We start from the raw sequence: 23,594 nt of genomic DNA, 5'->3' as shown, positions 1-23,594 counted from the left end.
TATTATTATATTGTCTGCAAACGTTTAAGGTGGTCATTGTAAAAATGGGTAAATGTTCAAATTACACTTGACATGCTGCCGAAATTTCGATACGACTTTTCGTAGAGAAGTCAGAATTGCATGCAAGAATATTTTCAAAGTGACAAGTGAAATATTTAGAGAATATTACATGCACATGAACGTATTGAAAATAATTTTTGTTCACTATTCACTTAGCATATGACTTATACATAAAATTATTGTTTTGCGTAGGTCTTTTATATTTCTCGGGCAACAATCTAGATGGCAGGAAGTTCAAGCAGTATTCCGGTTCCGGTATTGTTATACATGGGGGGTAACATTATAACCGGACAAACCGGTGTTAGTTATAGTATTCCGCCAGTTCAACCTATTAGAATTGGTCATAGGTGTAAATTAACTAAATTGCATACGAAGATATACAAGTATTTGCATATTGATCCAAATCAATATGCATTGCGGCTAACCGCAAGATACCTGATTAAGGGGCATCATGATACAATCTTCTATAAGGTTTTTCCCATAACTAGTGATTACGGTTTGCGCATGGTGTTGGATGCACACTGCGTAGGGACGACATATTTGACTGTGCAACTATATGTCAAACTCATTCCTCAGATGGGTGTCGCCGCACATGGGCAGCCGGGAACGTCTATTGAGCACGTGGTTGAAGCGGAGGAAGAAGATGCAGATGTTGGTGGGATGCCTATTGTGGATATGAACGAATGTCCACGATCGTCATTCGAGGCGCAGACGTACGAAGGAACTACTATTCATACGAATTATCATGGTGTTTGTGAAGATGTTTCAGCAAAACAGTCAGGATCGTTGTTCGCAATAACGAACAACGCGCTGGACATGGGGATGAACATCACGAACGATGTTCATTTACAAGATGACACGTACGAGGAGGAAATTGGTGAAGGGACGAACGAGTTCCCCGATGATGTCGACCCACCCCCCCGGTCAATCGAACGATGGCACGTATACGACAGATTTCATGGACGAACATCCTATGTGTGGTGTAATTGACGTAGATGCTGCAGATTTGTCCCATGGTGACGAGCTTCCTATACGGGTAACTCGTTGGGATGAATCATCAAAACTGAGTAAAGGGATGCTATTCGGGTTGAAAGATCAATTGATAGCTGCTGTGCGAATATACCACGCTCGAACGCACCATGACTTCCACGTCCTGCAGTCGACCCCACTATTATGGGTTGTTAGGTGTAAGAACTCTGAATGCAGTTGGAGACTGCGTGCGATGTATCGTCAGAAACATCGATTCTTTGAAATCACTCAATATGGTGGTCCGCACACATGCTTGAATGAACTCCTCTCGCAAGACCATAGCCAAATCACGTCGTCCCTTATTGCTAAGGAGAGTATGAATATGATAAGGCGTGATGCGTCGACCTCAATCGCTACATTGAAAGAATTCATAGATCATCGTTTCGGCTATTCCATCTCATATAAGAAAATTTGGTTAGGAAAACAGAAGGAAATTGCCCAAGTATTCGGCGATTAGGAGAAGTCTTATCAGACGTTGCCTAGGTGGATGGAAGCAATGTGCACTTATAATCCTAGTACTGTCGTCAAGTGGAGGTGCAACCCTATACTAGGCAGCGATCAGACCGTAACATTTGTATCAGTCTTTTGGGCATTCGCAGCATCTATTCAAGGTTTTCCCCACTGTCCTCCTGTGATATGTATAGATGGGACACACTTGTACGGTAAGTACAAGGGAAAACTCCTTATTGCGACGTAACCGGATGCAAATAGGCAAATATTTCCCCTTGCATTCGCTATTGTGTAAGAGGAAAGTTTGGACACATGGAATTGGTTTCTGTGTTGTCTTCGTTCCATTACCGATAGGGATGACATTTGCCTTATATCAAATAGGCATCCAGGGATCATTGCTGCAGTGTCTCACAATCCCAATTGGCAGCCACCGCATGTGCACCACCGATTCTGCCTTCGACACGTTGTAAGCAACTTCAGCACGAAAGTGCACAATGTCAATCTGAAGCAAATGGCTGAGCGCGTGGGAAGGGAACATCAGGTCAGAAAGTTTAATATGTGGATGGAGAAGATCTTCGATGAGGGTGGGGAACCCGCGAAGACGTTCTTTGATCAAATCGCTCCTCATATGTGGACTCAATGCCACGACGGGGGCAGAAGGTATGGGACCATGACGACAAACCTCGTCGAATGTTTCAACGCCATCCTTAAGGGCGCTCGTTACCTCCCAATCACTGCCCTTGTGCAACTGATATTTTATCGCGTTGCACATTATTTCAACAGCCGACGGGAGGTTGCTCGTGATGCAATATCAAGAGGAAATGCATTAACTCCTCATATATTGCTTGCGATGGAAAGAAGGAAGTTGAAGGCGACCGGACATCGCATGACGACGTTCAACTGGTCTAGAGGTACTTTTAGCATCACGACTGCGCAGTTGGGACCTCATAAAGGAAAACAACGTGCAAACGCTGCGCATTCAGGATTTGCACGTCTGCTCGTGTGGGAAGTGGGAAGCCTTGCACTTTCCATGCTCCCACCTTCTCACTGCATGTGCGGAGACACGACTGAACGCCATGCAGTATGTTGAGCCTTGTTGGAGCACCGTCGAACATTATGCGACATATGCGGCGGATTTTCAGCCGATTATGCACGAGGCGTATTGGCCAGCATCGTTGTTGCCGACTATAGAGGCAAATCCAGCGTATGCTCGACATAAAGGTCGTCCAAGGAGCTCCCATTTACACAATGAGATAGACGCTAGGGAAGGTAGGAAAAGGAGCACGTGCAGTATATGTTATCAAGAAGGGCATAATCGCACAAGGTGTCCGAGAAGGACCCACTCGGGCGATGCAGCTGGTCACGTTGATGTCGTATGCAGTTTTAGACTATTTCAGACCGTTTTTTTTTGTATATACCTATTCTGGTGCAATGATGCATTTCCAGGATTAATCCAGGGCCGTCCGATCCGAGCGTCTTGACGATAGGCAATCATCACAGGGTCAGACGAGGGTGGGCTGAGGGGCATGCGGAGCCCCTGTGCTGCCGAGGGGGCACGCAGTTTGCGGAGCGTTGGTTAGAGGTAGACCCCCGCATTGTCCAGCTGATACGCGATGCGGGGTTTTATGGTATTTATCGGATTGCTCATATCCAGCTTGATTGGCATCTTGTCACATCATTGGTGGAGCGATGGAGACCCGAGGAGCACACGTTCCACCGACCTCATGGCGAGGCCACCGTCACATTACAGGACGTAGCTGTTTTGTTCGGGTTGCCGATTGATGGGCGAGCCGTCACTGGTCGCACTGCCGGACTATGGAGGGACCTACAAACCGTTAGGGTTGACTTGCCCTGCGTACTATGTGTGAGCGTTTGTTAGGCATCGTTCCGCCTGACAGCAAGTTGGTTGGTGCATGCATCCGTATGCGGTTCCTCGAGGGGGATGCATTTCGGGAGCTCCCGGCACATGCAGATTTTTAGACGATAGCATGCCACACACGAGCCCACTTGTTGCGTTTGATTTGTGGGGTGATCTTCTCGGATGTTTCCGATAGTTATGCGCATCTAATGTTCCTTCCACTCCTTGAGGACTTCGGAGCGTGTCACTCGTACAGTTGGGGGTCCGCCACTTTGGCATGGTTGTAAAGGGAGATGTGTCGCGCCGCGCACCACTTGAAGACACAGATTGCGGGCCCCGTTCACTTACTCTAGGTTTGGGCTTGGGAGATATTTCCTTCATTCGCGCCTACGAGGCGAGGTTTCCTGCAGATTGAGAGGGGTCAGGACGGTCGTCCGGTTGATCCTCTCCCACTCGCATACCGATTAGTACAAATTTTATCTATCCCTTCTTGTTCACTTAATAACTATTACGAATACTAATTCGTAATACGTAGTAGTCTTGCATTTGGGAACTTACGTTTCATCTTATACAAATGGAGGGACGACTTGAGGGCATCGATGGTTGCGCTTCACACATTGCCCTGGTACAGGTTCGAGTTGGACATGCACCGAGAGCATGAGGTATAAATCAGTTAAGGTATAACACATGATATTATTTCTTTCTTTCTTTCAATTGTGTATAGTCCGCTTAACTTTTTGTTTTGTCTAAATGCAGTTTTTATGGATGCCTTACACGGAAGAGATTTTAGCCGACATGCCGCCTGTCTATGCAGACGGGAGGGACCTGTGGGTAGCGTGAGTGCCACTTATATGCTTTCATATTATTGAGTGGTATCTCCCCGATCGAGTCATGCGACAGTTCGGGTTTCGACAGGTCATTCCCGCCCCATTTATGACTTCGGGGGTAGATATTGTTGGGGACGATCTTCACGGCATGGATGGGCGCGGTCGAGGGGTCACAGACTGGTCCACTACGCATGCGATATTCGTCACTGCGTGGGAGCATTGGCGAGACTACATCGTACGAGGAGTGGGGGAGCACAGTCCGATGCGTTTAGATGACCCATACTTCACTTGGTATAGGTCTATCACACGTCGCTTCGTCGACAGGACCGCAGATGTATATTTGAGCCTCGTAAAAAAATTAATGCCACAACTCATTTTATTATATATATGTTCCGATTTAAATGCGTTAATAATATATGTTCATATCCTGCAGGCTGACATAGTCATTGAGGCAGACTAGATCTCGTCGGATCCTGCGATCCACCGATTGATGAGTGCGGCACTGGACCTCGTCCACGAGGACGGTCGACGGATCCCAGAACGAGGAGATCGACCTGATGTACCAGCACGAGGAGGTCGACCAGCTCCAGTACGAGGAGGACGACATGCCTCCTTTAGTCGTCCAGGGACTCCCATGTCCTCCCCACCAGTCGTACAGGCCGAGTACTTGTTCAGCCCGTCAGCGCCTTATGCGCCTTCCACTGCAGCTGATATTGCCGGACCGTCGAGCAGACCGACTGATGCCCAATTCGACTCTACTGCTACCCCATCCATGTCATTTTTATTGGACGATCTTTTCGATGGGGTGGAGGTCAATGCACCCCCTATGCCACCTCGTTCTCGTCCCGAGATATCGTATCATTTCTCACCGCGTGCGCTCCGCATGGTTGATGATGATGATGCAACACCTCTTGGGGGAGAGGATCCACATCCAGCACGACGGGACAGGACACTTGATGATGCTGACGAGCAGGGAGAGGGTAGACGCAGATGACAGCCACCACGACCCCGGAGACGACCTCGCTGCGGCACGGAGTAGTTTAGCATTATTTTAATTGCATTTTATTTGTATGTATATCATTGATTGTTTTTATTTCATTTGTATATAATTGATTATTTTTTTTATTGTTTTGTATATATCATTTAATAATTCGTATCTCTAAAGAATTCAATACTGCCAAATCTAAAAAATGACACATAATTCGTATCTTCTAAATTTGCATGTTTAGTTAAGTTAATTCCTTAAATTGAATTGTCTTTTACTGCAAAATTCGTATTGCTAAAATTTGTTTGTCTGCATGCATTTACGTGCGTCGTCAGATCCAAACGTGTTTCAGCGCTCTAAATATTTACACGTTAACCTGCCCTCACCGCCATATACTACATGCACCGAAAATCTTAGGGAGCACTTAATATATGTTCTCTCCATTAAACTCCTAGCAAATTTGTCTTAAAGTATATTAATTAATTACGTATATTAATTTTAATAAAAAAATATTATTGATTAAGTGATATATTAATTTTGAGAGTATGTATATCCTTAATTAAAGTTTATTTCATGATTTCTCTAAACTTATACTTTAATTTACTATCCAAATTTAAAGTTCAAATTGCATGTAGTTACAACATGTAATAATCGTTAATTTTGCATTTGAATTTTAACAATGCTGTATGCAGTTTTCTCATGTTCTCTATACATGCGTTTGGAGTGCAGCCAACACCACCAGACTCCAGTAGAGCAGGATTTCCACTTATGGATGCAATGCATTTGGGAATCCGGCAGATCCCTTCCTATGCGGCACAAGACTCTTACAGCCCACAAAAAGCAGCCGATCCCCGTCTGGTGTATGACACCCTCGTACTGCCGACTACCTTCTCTACCTCTGCGGCATTGGACTAAAGAATGTCGATCCTTCCTTCAAATGCCCAAAAGGAACGACCCTTGCATCGTGTCCTTCCCTTGCAATTACCAAACTTAATGGCACAGTGACCGTGAATAGGACGGTGGCAGTGCCAAGAGCGTATACACCTCCATCAGGATTTACAGCGAAGGAGCATGACAGCGAGCTTCACCATCACTGCGAAAGCAAATTGTCTTAAAAAGGAAAGCCACAGTAATGAACGGCATGCATTTGGGTCGTACACTTGGAGTGATCTTCATTCCGTGAAAAGTTCACTGGCAGCGTGTTTGGCTCAAGTACGCCTTGTTTAGAAAGGATTATATTTCTTTTCTGCTTTTTCCTCTTAGGGGTAAAGACCTTACCGTGTGGCGGGCATTGGGAACTTTGGCTTCAAATGTAGTGATTTCTGCTTTGGTTTGTAACGTTAAACCAAGTATTAACTCTTCTTAGAATAAACATATTGAGACGCAAAAACTAGAGCAAAACCAAAAAGGTATTTCCAAACAAACGCATAGCTTAGTGGGGAATGAAAAAATTTATAAAGGTTACTGCCATGCAAAACCAAATATTTCTGACCACATTACTGTTTCATTGCTCACTTCTTTTTCAATAACCAAACCAGGAATGTAAATTCTTTTGCATTTCTCTCCATTCATGTTTTCCAAACCCTAAACAACACAGGTTGCTTTGGATGCAAGCAGGCTTTTGACATCTATTATAGACGACGAAAGTTCCATCGTGAACGGGATGTGGATTGTTGGGAAAAGCTAATGTCACTATCAAGCGTATTCCATCCCTGCTCAAATGGAAAGCTAATGTCACTATCAAGTCGTATTCGATCCTGCTCAAATGGGAAAGCATTTGATCTCATGTCTTCAGAGGGCCGACGGGACGACTGTTCTTCCCAGTGCAAATCCTTGAAGTTTCGCAAGGTTGGGTCAACACAAACAACACCTGTAAAAAAAATTTATATTTCATTTTCCTATTATTTTTTATTTTAAAATAAAATCCAACTATAGGTGATAATCATATTGGGGGATAAAAATGGTAACAAAAATACATAAAAAACTAATAGTATTTGTTTGTGCCTATGATTGAGCTTTGTCATCACTAATTTTTATTGAATATAATTATTCCTTCTAATTAATTTTTTTATTTTGAAAAGAAAAGATTACTTATTAAATAATATCAAATGTAATAAGAATTTGGCAGTGTGCACACACACACATATGTAATTTCACATCTTACGTGCATGAATTATTCCTTAATTACAATACAAGTTGGGAGTTGGACAATGCACGAAAAATTAGAAAATAATTTGATATATTTATAAATATTTGAGAATTTAGAAAAAAATGGTTCTAGTTGAGCGAAGTGAAATCATGTTGCTGAAACCAATTTAAATAGGTATTGCTTTTATGAGTAAACTTTCTAATGAAATTAATAAAAAAAAAAAAAAATTCAAATGTATTTTTTAGAGTGCTTGAGTTACCTTTTTTTTTAAAAAAAAAAATTTAGAGAAAATACAATTACGTATGGGGATGTATTAATTAACTACTTTCCCAATTAATTTTGCATTACTTGAGTTCATTTATTTTTAGTTGTATGCGACATTTTATTTATAATAGTCTAACTGTAATGGTCACGGATTGACGTAGTGAGCAGACAAGTCAATGTAAGAATTATGTGCCCCGCCCTGCTTGCTCATCAAGTCGATCAACCCGTGACAACAAACATTTTATTTTTTAATACTTCTATTGATGACAATACTTTTATGGAAAATATGAAACATACTTGGCTTATCTGATAGCAAGCAAATATGAGCATCTAGTTGAACACAAGATGGAGATCATATGACAGGTCTTCAACTCCTCGCATGTAATGCTACAACATTCAAAAGCTCCATGAAGCAAGGTTTCCTAAAGCAGCTCATCTACACTAGTACGTGTATTAAGCCACTTTTCTTTTTTCAATAATTTTTTGATTGAGAACCTACCGAGTTTATTTTTTATGTATAATGTTTCATAGAATTACAAAAAAGTTAATTGTTTATTATCCTCACTCTTCATACTTTTCACCAACATTACATTTACCAAACTAGCTCAAATGCAAACGCTTCCACGCCAACTTTGTTTTTTTTTTTTTTGTTTTTTCTTATGCTTTCACTTTTTTAAGGAGTCTCAACCAATGACTCAACTCAACAAAATGACAAAGGGCCAAGTACGCAAGTTAACAAGTGGAAATCTGGTATGTTGCATGATACATTTTGATTCACATACTTCATACATTCTACGTACAAAGTATGGTATTGCGGTGTCTGGGTGGTGGCAGATGGCCCTAAGAACGGTGGGTGCCTATCATACAGTGACGCGTGCTCTTTTAGCTGTGGGAGTTCAAATGGTGGTGCCTAATTAAAGAAGCTGTGTCTGTGGTCGATTGTGGTTGCTAATTAACACTTTTGTTTGTGTGCATGTAGTAAAATCATGTTGCAGATTGCCCATGCCTTGAAGTCATTAGAAAGGAAGCAAAGCTGATTCGACTAGACTACCAGATATTAATAACTAAAGGTATTTATGGTAAAAAACATACCCTTTATATTGAGCAAGCCCAAGATACACAAATTTTGTAGAGATCCATGAGAAGCCCAATGAGACTAGCAGTAACACTCAAAAAGAATAGTATTTAAATAAAAAGAGGGGTAAAGATCGGCACTTTGGAGATAGTTAACTTTTCGCGGAATTTACTAGGCCTCGGCGATGAATACAGGGGATTCGTCGACGAGGGTACAATAGGACCTCGTCGCTAAGGGCGAGCTCGTCGATGAGAAATACCGAGAGAAGAATTGTGCGACTATGAATTTTTCCAACAAAGGATAAGGGTTCGTCGACGAATTCCCTAAGGACTTCGTCGACGAGATGACTTGGCTCGTCGACGCAATTTCTCAGATATAATAACCCCTAAAATCATTTTAAATCACAGAAAATCAGCCGCAAACCCCTCTCCTCTCTTCTCTCTCCTGCTCTCTCCTCTACGACCTCTCCCTCTTCTCTCTTCGATTTGGCCTCGTCATTCACCCAGATCGACGATCTGAGGAACCACGACGCTCCTGGAGGAGTTCTCTTCAAGTCTGCCGGAACGGATGTGTTGAAACGATTTTCTATTTATCTACATCTAGGGTAGGTCTTTTACATTTGTTTTTGGCCTTCTGACAGTTTAGGAATGAATTTAGGCCAAGAAATATGGATGTTTTGTTTCTGGAATTTTGGTTTCATCGGTGTTTGAGTGGAGACCTTGGCGGGTGTTGGGACCCATTATAGTAGGGGATTTTAGGCAGAAATCAGTAAGGGAAATATGTTCTTAGGTTATTTGAGAATGTGTTTAGTATAAAAATTCTAAATGTTCCACCATATTGTTGTTTACAATATAGATTTATACAGTTTTATCAAATATGATTAATATGTTTTAAAAATTACTGTGTGGCTTCTAGAATATAGATACAGTACGAACATGTTTAACAGTATTTTTTCAGAGATGTATTTACAGAACATACAGAGAATTGGTGTTCAAGCAATTACAGAATACCATAATTATACAGTTTTACAGTACCATGACATACAAGATTTATATTAGTTTACAGAAATACATTTGATCTAAGATACGTTTTCCCCGGCGTTATGATTTATACAGTTATTACAGAATCTGGTAAAACAGATAGTTTGTATAAGAAGTGTATTATATAGTATCAGACCCTATTGGACCATACAGTTTTACCAGGCATGGTACGTAGTTTACATAGCAGTTTATAGAGGCACCAACTATTTATATAATACTCTGATATAAATGTCGATCACAAGGGCCCACGAGTGGACACGCTCCCCATCGATATGGGTTGAGGAAGCTGATCAACTATGGAGTAAGTGGAATTTATTCCTGGTTGGCAGCTAGGTAAATCCCGCCTACGGACCGCACAACCCTTCTGAGGGGTTAAATCATGACATACAGTTATCCACAGGGAGTTTTACAGTTTTATTAATTTATACAGTTTTACAAGAAACAAAAAATATATATACATATATTATCAGTATTTTTGATTAGAAACCTAAAGTACAGAATTTAATCAACAAGTAAAAGATGAATATTATATTATGGCTTTGGGGGGGGGGGGGGGCTTTACAGATTCAGTGATCATGACTACATTTACTAGATTTTCACAGTATTGGAACTCATTTGGTCACACCCTAGTAATAGCAGATTTCGGTCTTACTAGCTTTGGTCAATTCCAGTGTTGAATTATTTTTTCAGGTGAAGCCAATTGGCGAGCGGATCAGGCTCGCAGATAGAGTGCCACCATACTATCCTATGAGTGAGTGTTATTTTTGGTGTAATTTTGTATATCGCCTCACGAGTTGAGGGTATTTTGGGGAACATACTATATTTATCGTTTCGGGAAAACCTGTTAACATTCTTGTATTGTATATAATTATATATGGATATTTTTATTTGATTTCGCTTCTCGCTCTTTAGGTTGATGATTTGCGTCGTTCATCCAGGGTGGTATCAGAGCATGTTAAATTTCTAGATAAAATATAAAAAAAACTCAATAATAGGCAGGTCGTTACATTAGCTAACAATAAAGTTTAGTGTAAATGCATCACCGCCAAAGGAGAGGTCCTCAAACTCAAATGGCATCTTCCCCAACTCAATTGGATGAAGGAGAAGCAGGAGAAGAAAACCCTACAAAGAAGTAGTATGTGCCAAAGATAACCCTGCGTGTTTTCAAACAAGGTCAGGTTGTGGGCTTGGAGATTGTGGAAGAATACTAGCAATGTCCCTCAGGTTGTGAGCATATTAACGCCAAGGGAATGATGTGTTGCATGTAGCCATTAGGCACAGAACTGAAGGTGTTAGACATTTGGAGAAGGATGGAAACAGCGGATGAGGAGCTGATAACGAAGATTGACAATCAAGGGAACTCTAATTCTACATAGGGTTGGTATGAAACGAACAAACATATGAGAACGACCTGAAGCCTGCACTCCAATTGCAACAAAAGTTGCACATATTCGAGGTGACGCCACTCCTTTCTAATAACCAATACTCATTAAAAAACAATTAAAAAATCTGAAACCAAATCATAAAGAGAATTCATTTCAATGAAGGCAAAATAGACATAATTTACTTGAACATTAACACAAAGTTTTGGGAGCTTAGGATTCAAAACTTGAATTGAAATTTTTATGGACTTTAGAAAAATACAATACAAATTTCATTTGAACATCATAAAAATCAAGACAAATTCAATTTTAAGCTTCAAATCTATGCTCCCTACCAAAATCTAGTCTTTGACCTCTGTTGAGGTTCGTAAATGAATAAACTTTGCCCGAAGTTTGAAAATGGCACCATCTATTTTTACATTTTAACATAATGATAGTTGTCTTCTATCTATAGTGTTAACTATTTGTATTAAAAAGGAAAAGAAAAATGAGTGAATATATTCTCATTCTTTGGAACTAGTAGTAAAATTGAAAATAACAAATACATGATGCGTCTATGTGTATGCATCTTCTTCTTACATGAATATTTTTTAATATGACATTTTTGCACTAAAGAACTCATTTCTCATTGAAACCTAGTGAACAATTGCATCGAAATACTTTTTGTAAGTCCTATACGATTCTTCACATGCTAGCATGTAGAATTCAAATTTGTTATTAAAATCTAAAATATCAAACATTTTACCTACTTATACGCGAAGGGAAGTTAACCTCTTTTCTGGGTGATTTTTAACTACATGTATTTTGTGCAGCGTGTGAAGCAAATTTTACCTATGCATTTCATCAAACACAAGGCAAAATGCAGAAAAGCTGTTCAATACCAACAATGAGGAGCTCCTTAAGGAAGCTAGAGAATGGTTGAAGAGAACCTTTGAAAACAGTATCACTGTGGTGGTTCTCATTGCCACTGTGGCCTTTGCTGCTGCCTATACCAATCCTAGTGGCCCAAACTAGAGCACCGGCCTACCCGTTCTCCTTTACTAGCCATTCTTTATGGTCCTTTCCCTCACTGATGTCCTCTCCCTCACCTTCTCCATAAACTCAGTCATCACCTTTCTCTCCATCCTCACCTCTCCATTTCAACTGCCAGATTTCAAGCAATCCCTCCCCCATAAGCTAATGTTGGGATTCACGTTTCTAATCATTTTAGTGTCCGTGATGATGGTGGAGTTTGCTGCTACTATCACCCTCATGATCCATAAGGAAGAAAGATGGACTAAAATTGCACTATATTTAGTGGCATTACTTCCCGTGACCATCTTTGTGCTGTCCTATCTTCCACTCTACTTGTCCCTGACGAAAATTTTCATGTACATGGTCAAGAAGATTGTGGACGCTTGTCCTCGATTCGATCACATACCTATTCTAGATTTGATCTCCAACTTTTTCAAATGCCGAGAACCCCAATTTCCTGCAATATCCTCTGAAACTCATCATGCTAAAACGATTCCACAAAACTTTCATCATCTCAAACCAGTCCCGTTTGAGAAAAAACCCAAGTGAAATACCATATTAATACCATACTAGCACAATACTCTACCAAAAACACCATTTTTCTTCAGCATCAAAGGGGAACATGAGTATTTATGTTACTGTTTGTTGATGTAGTTATATTCTTGTATGGGTTTCGATATTTTATAACCAAGTCGAAATGTTCTAAACCATCTAAGCAAGTAGCCAAACTTCACTAAATTGGGTTTGATTCTTCTTGTAATGCTTTCACGTTTTGTTTTATCTTCTTTCTTGTTTGCTTGTCTCTATATGCTAGTCCATTCCCTTTTCTTTTTTGGGTGTGCTGCTTAGATTGCTTTTTCTTGTAACGAGAAATAAGGTAAGGAGGAATAGTCTAATGAACCTTGCAGTTTTATGCATGTAAAGAAAAATTTAAAACATTAGAAGGAAAGTGGGAACGAGATCATCAAGAATTAATATGCATAATAAATTAAGAAACACAGTATGCACTAATGGACCCAATCTTGAGTTCACACATCAATATGACATTTAATTTTGACAAGTACACATTTGTTATTTTCAGCAATAAAGGAAATTATGTAAAAACGAGGTCTATCTACTTCATGCAGTAGCTATATAAGGGGCTACCTTCCTTGACAAACACAAATATGCTGCTCCCATCCAAAGTTCTTCACAAGAAATTATTCATTCTTCGGGATCACAGTAGGAACCATAAGCGATGAATATTACAAATTCCATGGAATCACTAGAAACCATAAAATATGAAAAACCTCCCTATGAAATGTTCTCCAACTCTCAAACATGACCTTTGATTATTAGTTCTTTGTTCGTTCAACTTACAACATGTATGAAGCATGGGCCGATGCACACATGCCCAAGTGGCTATAGCCCCCACTCAAGTGAAGAAAAAAAACTAATGTTGAATATGCAAGTCGACTTAATTTTTATTTTATTTTATTTTATTTTCGATTACGCCCACTTCAGTTGCTGCTACATGGGAGCTAACTTCAAATAAATAAAATTTGAGTGGTTGCTTCAAAATTTAGCATTAGCTTTGACAGTAGTAGTAGTAGTAGTAGTGAGTGATCCAGAAAACTAAGCAGAATTTTTGGACTGTAAAAGTCTAAGAATCAATGGTTTATGATATCTTCTCGACTTTCAACAATGGCAGTGTTCCCCTTGACAAACCTGCAGCTGATGTATACTTGGAGTACCCCAAAAAATTTCAAAGTCACATATTACATGGCCATTAAATTACAAAGAACAAACTCTAGTTGCTTTTAAATGTACATGATACTTTGTTGACCTTATTGGTCACGCCCCGATTTTAATATTGACAAATGCTCCTGTATTTAATGAATATTTAGTTCATGTGCAAGTCCATATTAGCAAATCATTAATGGCACGTGAAAACTCAAAGCTTGAAGACAAATTCATACTCTTGATTGTAGTATTTTTGTAGTGAAATTTGTCTGTAATAGTAATTAGGGTATTCGGTTTGAAATAAGCACACATATCACATGTATGGTTTATTTTGTGAGTTTAAACCAATCATAATGCAAAATAACCTTAGAGTGACCTTAGGGTTTTGTCGACCGACACCAAACTTTTCTGGTGTCTTCAAATTGGACCTCAAGTGACCTTAAGACACACACATTTACACATATGTTTGTTAGACACTTCATTATGTTTTGTATGCTTTAAGATTGGACTGAAATGCACACATGGTACACTTTTGGTCGACCAGCACAGGCAGTTCATTTTGCCCTAGTCGATCGAACCAGGCCTGGGTCAACAGTTGACCAAGGCCCTGGTCGACCAAACCAGGTAGTTCAAAAACTCCTGGTCAACCGAAACCTCCTTGGGTCAAATATTTGACCATCTGATCGACCGAGCCAGTTTTGTTCTCTAACTACCTGGTCAACCGAGGGTCCTCGGGAGAAATCCCAGCAGTCTAGTCGACCGAACCAGCCAGTTCAAAATGGCCTGATCGATCGAACCTCAGAAAATTAAGAAATCACCCTCTCCTGGTCGATCAAGCCCTCAGTTCAAAAGTCCTTTGGTCAACCGAATCATATGAGTCCTAGTTGACCGAAACTAATCTTGTCGACCGGATCTCTCGGGTTGCACTTAATTTTTTACCGTAGTTAAAATTTTTAAACAGGGTTAAAATGCTTTAAATGTCATTAATCTTTTCTAACAATCCCTAATAGGTCCCCAACGGTCAAATATTTTGGTATGTCTATATATACCCTTTCATTTGGGAGAATTAAGCATCGATTAGCAAAAACAAAAATCAAATTTCTCTCTCAAGCTAAATACTTCCTATTGCTCATACTATTTCAAAATCCACTCAAACTTACCTACTTCATCTCAGTATTATTAGTAAGTGTATTTGAGTGTTATTATTTAGAGGTTTGCTCTCTTATTTTGTGAGTGTGTGATTCGATTTTTCATGAGAGCATAACCTAAGTATTCTTATAAGGCTTTTCTGATAAGCCTATCCTAAGAAGACTTGTGTTGAACTTCCGAGTGTTGCATTCTCATTGCAACATCCTAGGAAGTTTGTATTGGTTTTTGGCTTGCAAAAATAGTTTCAAACTTACTTAAATATCTTGTGGAACCTTTATTGAACTATTTGTGAAAAGATATTTGTATTTGTTACATTAATCTTTATGGCAATATTTATTCAAGTATATATATCATTTGCTGAATACAAAGATTATCTATTTTGCAATCCAAGCATATACATATTCATGTGATTGAGATATTCTACTGATTGATATTCTTGAGGCTTGCTTGGTATTCTGTGTGAATACATTTGATTGAAATATTTTGAAATACACAGAATGTTATTGATACTCTCACGTACGCATTACACTGATAGAAAACATATTTGAGAGTTTAAATATTTAGACCACATTGAGCTTACATCTTAAATCATCTGTGGCGTTTGTGATTGTGCGCATTTGAGGTACAAATTTGCTTTACGTGAAAGCACCCCAATATTGTACCTTTTGATTATATATCTGAGAGATTCCAGGTATGTCCTGAGGGGGCGGTAATCCAACCCGATAAGGATTGATTAAGGTTGAGGTCAGCCCTATGTTAATTTGACCTGGTTTGTATAGGTGCCGCTCCAACCGTTTAAGTGAGCAAGTTATTGTGATAATTCTTATGCTGGTTAGCTAAGGTGGGGACGTAGGCAGTTGACCGAACCTCGATAACATATCTGTGTGTCATCCTTCTCTTTACTGCTTTCTGATGCTTATGTAATTTATTAAAATGATTTATTTAATTTATGATATTACTTTGCACTAGATTGACCATAGAATTGTGAACATATTACTGTTAGAAGGAATATCTAGGTGATAGATTTTAAAAATACCAATTCACTCCCCCTTTTAAGATCATGGTAAAGTTAACGTACTTGTTCTGATCTATTTAACTAAAAACATTAGCCTCATTTTTAGCAATGTGTTTTGGCTAAAATTTGAAATACAAAATTTCTAGAGGCCTATTTAGCATTTAGAAAATATTAGGAAAAGTAAAGGAAAATATGAAGGAATCAATATTTTCATATTTAGTTATCAAGAAAAAAAAAAATATACCTAGTCTTTGCAATGGAAGGTAACATATCTCTTATATTATTATTATTATTACATGAATTAAATAAGTGACATCAAATGATGTCAATGGATGCGCATCTATGTCACTCGTCCATTGGGGATTGTATTTTTTTTTCTTTTTCCCAATATCTTTATGGTCTATTCGGATCAAGACTTTTACTTATAAAAAGAAAAAGAAAGGAAAATAAGGAGGAAACTCATTTTCCATTATATTTTCCTTCTATGTTAAACACTATTAAAAATAAATATTATTTTAATATAATTAAATAATAAGAAAAATCAAATATTAATGATGTATAAAATCAAAATGTTGTTCATAAATTTGGTATATTTTCTATTTCACTTCTTACCTTTCTTGACAACAAGAATATGAAAATATGAATTCATTGATATTTCCTTTTCTTTTTGTAGACACCCCATTTTATTCAGGCTTATATAATATAATTTGGATTCTTAGGTTTAATTTTAATGTCCATTTGGATATTTTCCTAGTATAATTTTGAATTTGTACATGGGTGTGTAAAAATTCATTAATACAGTGAAAATTGAAAAATACAAGAAAAATAACTGAATACATGAAATACAATTTTTTTTTGAATGCATGGAAAAAAAATAAAAGATAGAAAAAAATAAAGTTTAGTGAGCCAGCTTTTTCATGTTTGCACTTGCACACATAAAGGAGATTTCAACTAGATATGTAGATAATTGCAAAATCAAAATTAAAAGATAAAAAACATTTAAATCAATTTAAATTTGATCGATCAATCAAATTTTGATTGGTCAATCAAGATTAATGGGGTTCTTACCCTTTGAACCTATAATTAGTGAAATTTATAAGGCAATTTTTTATATTTTTTATTTTTTATTTTTATTTTTTACAAGCCAGCAACCATTGTTACCTCACACAAAGTTATACAGAGAAAAGTGTCCCCGAGCATATATCTTTATCAAAGAATGGAAAGTGTCTAAGAATTTTCTATCCATTGAAAATTCTCTCTCTCTCTCTCTCTCTCTCTCTCTCTCTCTACACACACATGCATATGGAAGCGTGACAAATCCGAAGGAAAGGAAAATCTCCTTCTTCTAGAGTGTGAGCATAGTAAACCACGACATCATAGATGTGGATGTATGGGAAAATGATGGAAAAGATTTGAAGCAACAAAAATTGGTGAATATGTCAAGAGGACAGCAAATGGATTTCAAGCTCTCATTGGTAAATTAGCCTTGTATATTGATGCAGTTGCTTAAATTATGTTGAGATTGATGAAGTGACTTTGATTGGTTAGTATAAAAGAAAAAAATGTTCCATAAATCTTAATTCTTAAGTTTATGGAATTAAACAAACGATTGTTCAAATGAAAGGATTAAATTTCTTTTCTTTTTATTCCTCCACCCCCCCCCCCCCCCAAATTTTCTACAACGATAAACATTTACAATAAACAATGGATGAACTAAAAAACTCAAACATAAAGAATTTTCAACAATTATTCTATATTTATGGATTAAATTAATTTTGAATCGGTGAAAATTATAGGTTTATATTTCCGATCCTTGCCTTTGTAAATTGTTCAATGTCAACTCTATCAACTCCAATTTTTGTTAGTAGATAAACATAGGAACAACTTTTATTATTAATTTTGTTTTTGTTTTTTATTAAAAATAATTTATTTGTGCATGAAAAAATGCCCAAAATTTTAAAATCCATTTTTAAGAAGATAGAAAAATTTATAAGTTTCTCAATTTACAATAAAATTGAAAAAAAAAAATCAAAACATTCCAAAATGCATATGTGATCCCATAGTCCATCTTATGTATTCTTTCATAAGTTTTGAGTAATTGTAGGCATATATATATGAGGAGACGGTTCGGGTTGGATTTCGTGGATTAGATGCTAAACCCATAAACAAACACATACAACCGGGTTATTCAAAATAGGAGACTGTCGACCAACACAAATCATTTAAAACCAATTCTTGGATCAATTCGATTTGAATTAGTCAGGTTGAGCAGGTTAGTCGGGTTGATGAACACCCCTAATTATGCATGGAGCTTAGGCAAAAATAAAGAAAATTTTAGGGGTTATTTCAAATTTTAAAGAAAGAAAAACAGATCTCCTTCAGCACTATGCAGACTCCCTCAGAGCCACACCCTAACTCCCTCATTGCGGCCAATGCAAGCTTGTCGCCTTAATGCTTAATTGCTAATCAAAATTTTGTTGTAGTTGGAGATAGGAGAGCTAGAAGCCGGAGATGCGTGATGAGTTGGAACGCGGTTTGCAATTAATCCCATTTATCCCATGATTGTAAACCTCCCATTTGTGATTGATTATGTTTAATTGTGATTAAATATTGATTTTAATTCTCAGCCCTATAAATAGAGAGCTGAGGAATGTAATATGTGCTGAGGGTACAAGAGAGTACAACTGCGAAGCTCAGAGAGTAGAGAGGAGAAAGAGAGGACGAAAAGAGAGAGGGAGAGAGAGTGAGAATTGTAATTTTTCGGCGAATAGTGAATTTGTGGTGTGTGATCCATGGATGTAGATCGATATTGATCGAACCACGTTAAATTTCTGGTGTCACATCTTTCTGGTTTCTCACAAGGTCCTAACAAGTGGTATTAAAGTCCTATTGGAGTAGGAAAGCCAGATTGGAAGTGATCTCGAAATCAGAGCTCTGTCCAGTGGATTGAAACTAAGTTTTTAGGCCACCGTTATATTCACCTCACTGAGATGAAGAGAATAGTGCAAGCTGGAGCTCCAACAGAGAGCATACGAAGGCTCACGCGCCTTGCCAGAGCAAGACGCTTTACCACGCGCCGACAACGTGCCGGTGACCAGCTTCTCACGCGTTGCATGCGTCTTCTCGCCCATACGGCCTCAACCCGATTCAGAATCCACCAGACCTGGCTCCTCACTCAGATCAGATCAACATGTGACCCAGCATATCCGACCCACACCAGGGTGCCATGCCACTGCCATGACAACGAAGCGCCACGTAAGCCGGGGGTGCCATGTCAGAAGGTGGACCCCACAAACACGCCATCGGGACAGACCCACTGCCACATCAGTAGGTGGGCCCATTGCTACATCAGTAAGTGGGCCCCACTTCCACGTTAGGTTGACACGTCAGTAGGTGCCACATTAGCAGAGTTGACCAAGTTTAACCTAAAACTTTGACTGAGCTTTTTGGAGCCGTTTTAGGTCCGTTTTTTCGAGCGACTTGAACCATTTCTAGGGTTTTCGATCGTTCCGGATCCAACCATTTTATCCATTTAAGCTAATTCCATCTCTAGATTAGTGAATCAAGATGTCGAATGAAAAGAGCTCAAAAATCGAAATGTTCAATGACAACAATTTTGGTTTCTAGAAGATGCAAATAGAAGATTATTTGTTTGGGAAGAAATTGCACTTACCGTTGAAGGGTAAGCCAGCATTCATGAATGAGGATGAGTGGGAGTTGCTTGATCGAAAAGCCCTCGCAGCCATCAGAATGACGTTGTCAAAATTTGTGGCGTTCAATATCAAGCATATAACATCCACCAAGTCTCTAATGGATGCGCTCTCTAATATGTACGAGCATCCTTCAGCCATAAACAAGGTACATCTCATGAAAAGACTGTTTATGATGAGCATGTCTACAGGTGAAAGTTTCAGCAAGTGCTTGAATAATTTCAACGAGTTGTTGGATCAACTCACCTCAGTTAAGATAACGTTTGATAATGAGATTCAGATCCTACTAATTCTTAGTCAGTTGCCTGAAATTTGGAATGGTGTTGTTACTGCCATTAGTAGCTTCGTAGGAAAATTGAAGCTGGTATACGATGAGGTCTTCAGCATGATTTTGACGGAGGAAATAAGAATGTAGTCGAACCATGGCTCCACTTCGAGTTCAGCCTTGATTATGGAGAGTCGAGGTAGAGGAAACAAGCATAGACGATTAAACAACCGCGACAGATCTAGGCCCATACGGTCTAAATCTAGAAATCCCTGAGGTGCTCAGGACATAGGTTCCCAAAGGACAAAAGTTATTGAGTGTTGGAATTGTGGAAAAACTGGTCATTACAAGAACCAGTGCAAGAGTCAGAAGAAATAATATGAGACGAGGGCAAAGACAGAAGCAAATATTGCTTTTGAAAATGATGAGATGTTGATATGCTCTTTGAAGAGCAAGCAGGAGTCTTGGGTCTTAAACTACGAAGCCTCATTTCATGCCACTTGCTACAGAGATTTCCTAAAGGAGTACACACCAGGTAATTACGGTGAAGTGTACCTTGGTAACGATCAACCTTGCGACATAACCGGCAAGGGAGTTGTGAAGATCAATATAAACGGGTCAGTATGGAAGCTAAAGGATGTTAGATATATTCCAGACCTGAGGAAGAATTTGATCTCAGTTGGTCAGCTGGCAGATGAGGGATATAGGACGAAATTCATTGTCGATGAATGGAAAGTTTCAAAAGGTGTACTAACGATTGCGCGAGGTAAGAAAATCGAAACACTTTTTCTATCCTCCAATGCCTCAATATCTATTTCAGTAGAAATTTACATATGTGAGGATTGTATAGTTGGGAAACAGAAGAGGGTCAGTTTCCAGATAAACACTCGTGCCCTAAAGAAGAAGAGACTAGAACTAGTCCACTCAGAATATGTCGGGACACAACAACAGAATGCCAAGAATCCTCAAGTGGAGGAACCAGTGGAGCAAATCGTCGCACCACCATCTCCTACTCTAACTCTAGAGCTTAGGAGATCTACTCAGCCTTATATACCAAACAGAAGGTATATAGATTACTTACTTCTTACAGATGGAGGAGAGCCCGAATGCTATGATGTAGCATGTCAGGTGGTAGATACGAGCAAGTGGGAGCTTGTGATGAAGGGCGAGATAAAGTCCTTTACCTCCAACAGAACGTGGGAACTAGCTAAGTTACCCATAGGTAAAAAGGTTCTTTACAACAAGTGGGTGTAAAGAATCAAAGAGGAGCATGACGGCTCCAAAAGGTACAAGCCTCGGTTGGTAGTCAAAGGCTTCGAACAGAAGGAAGGAATTGACTACACCGGCATCTTTGCATCAGTTGTGAAGCTGATATCCATCAGATTAGTCCGCAGGAATCGAGCAGACAGGAAGGTGGTGACTATAGAGAAACTGAAGTTGTGTTCAACTTTAGTTGGTCTTCATGCCTGAAGATATATTTTTTTTAGCACATCACTTATTCATGATACTGATTGAGGAGGCGTCTTTGTCTCCAAATGGGAGATTGTTGTAGCTAGAGATAGGAGAGCCAGAAGCTGGAGACGCGTGATGAGTTGGAACGCGGTTCGCAATTAATCACATTTATCCCATGATTCTAAACCTCCTATTTGTGATTGATTATATTTAATTGTGATTAAATATTGATTTTAATTCTTATCCCTATAAATAGAGAGCTGAGGAATGTAATATGTGCTGAGGGTACAAGAAAGTACAACTACGAAGCTCAGAGAGCAGAGAGGAGAAAGAGAGGAGGAAGAGAGAGAGGGAGAGAGAGTGAGAATTGTAATTTTATGGCGAATAGCGAATTTGTGGTGTGTGCTTTGTGGACGTAGGTCGATATTGACCGAAACATGTTAAATTTCTGGTGTCACATCTTTCTGATTGCTCACAGGTTCCTAATAAGTTTTTTGGCCACTTCTAGCCCTAGTCAATATTATTTATAAAAATTTTAACTCTATATTTGGATGGATCATAGATTTGGAGTTGTATTATATTCGAATAAAATGTAATATAAAATTGTATTAAAATTTGTCCAAACCCATCTAAATCCAAATCCAAAGTCCGAAATTCATGCTCCCAAATGCTACCTAAGTAATGTTATTTATCAAAATTTGGAATTCCTGAATAGTGAGTTGTTTCTGTTATGTTCATCCAAATTTGAGTTGAATATTATATGGCTACATTGTTAATCTATTGTTCTTCATCATATTAATTAGATTTTTTTTTTATGGGTAAATTCTTCTTTCGAAATTGTGTTTTTAGATTTTATAAAATTCCTATCTAGCATGGACCCTACGTTGTTATCTTTGGCCATACTAATTTAATGTTTTTGTGGGTAGGTTTTTTTAAAATTATATTTCTTTGATTTCTTTTAAAGGCTCTAATTTAAAGTGACCTACATTATTATTTCTTGTTATATCAATTTAATATTTTATGAGTAAATTCATATTGTTTGAAATTAGTTTCTTTGAGTTTTTCTAAATTAAAAGCCTTTTGAAATGTGTGTGTGATGTTTAGTTAGCGGACAATTGAAAAATGAATTAGCTTGTATTAGATTTTGAGTGAAATAAAATTTTGCGTAGTAAATTTTATATATTAGGAAATTGGGATTTTATTATTTTGTACCACGCTGATTCTTATAGTTCTATAGTTATAATTGTGTTATTAATAGTAAGAACCATGTTGAAAAAAAAAATCGAAAAAAAAGAGAAGAAAATATTAATTAAAAAAGAAATCTCTTTCCAAAAAAAAAAAAAACATTTTGGCTAGATCTCCTTTGTTGACTCTACGAGTCTAATCCTGTTTTGATAATGACAAATCACTTGATATTTGATCTGTGCATTGAGTTTGTGAACATGACTTACACTAAGCATGCTCGGAAAGATAACGAGTCATGGAAACTATAAAGTAAAGCTAATACATTTTAGAAAGCATCATGGAACTCAAAGAGTAAGAGAATCAAGATGCAAGTTATTAGCTTTACCGTGATCCCAAGAGGGGGGGTGAATTGGTATTTTTAAAATTTAACCCCTAGGTGTTCCTCCTAACAGCAGCATGTTCACAACCCTATGGTCAATCTAATGCGAATAATGTAAATGTATCAGAAATTAAATGAAACAATTTAATTAATCGCACAAGCACCAGAAAGCAGGAAATAAAGGATGACACGCAGATATGTTATCGAGGTTCGGCCAACTGCCTACGTCCCCGCCTTGGCTAACTAGTACAAGGATTATCACACTAACTTACTCACTTGAACGGGTGGAGCGGCACCTTTACAAACTAGGTCAAATTATCACAGGGCAGACCTCAACCTTTACATCAATCCTTATCGGGCTGGATTACCGCCCCCTCAGGCCACGCTTGGAATCTCTCAGATATACAATCAAACGGTACAATATATGGATGCTTTCACGTAAAGCAAATTTTCACCACAAATTCGCATAAACACAAACACCACAGATGATTTAAAATGTAAGTTCAATGTGGTCTAAGTAGTTTAACTCTCAAAGATGTTTTCTATCAATGTAGTGAGTACGTGAGAGTATTAATAATAATCTG

This window comes from Malania oleifera, chromosome 4 (assembly GCF_029873635.1).
Source record: "Malania oleifera isolate guangnan ecotype guangnan chromosome 4, ASM2987363v1, whole genome shotgun sequence".
Taxonomy (NCBI): domain Eukaryota; kingdom Viridiplantae; phylum Streptophyta; class Magnoliopsida; order Santalales; family Ximeniaceae; genus Malania; species Malania oleifera.
This window is presented reverse-complemented; position numbering follows the sequence as displayed.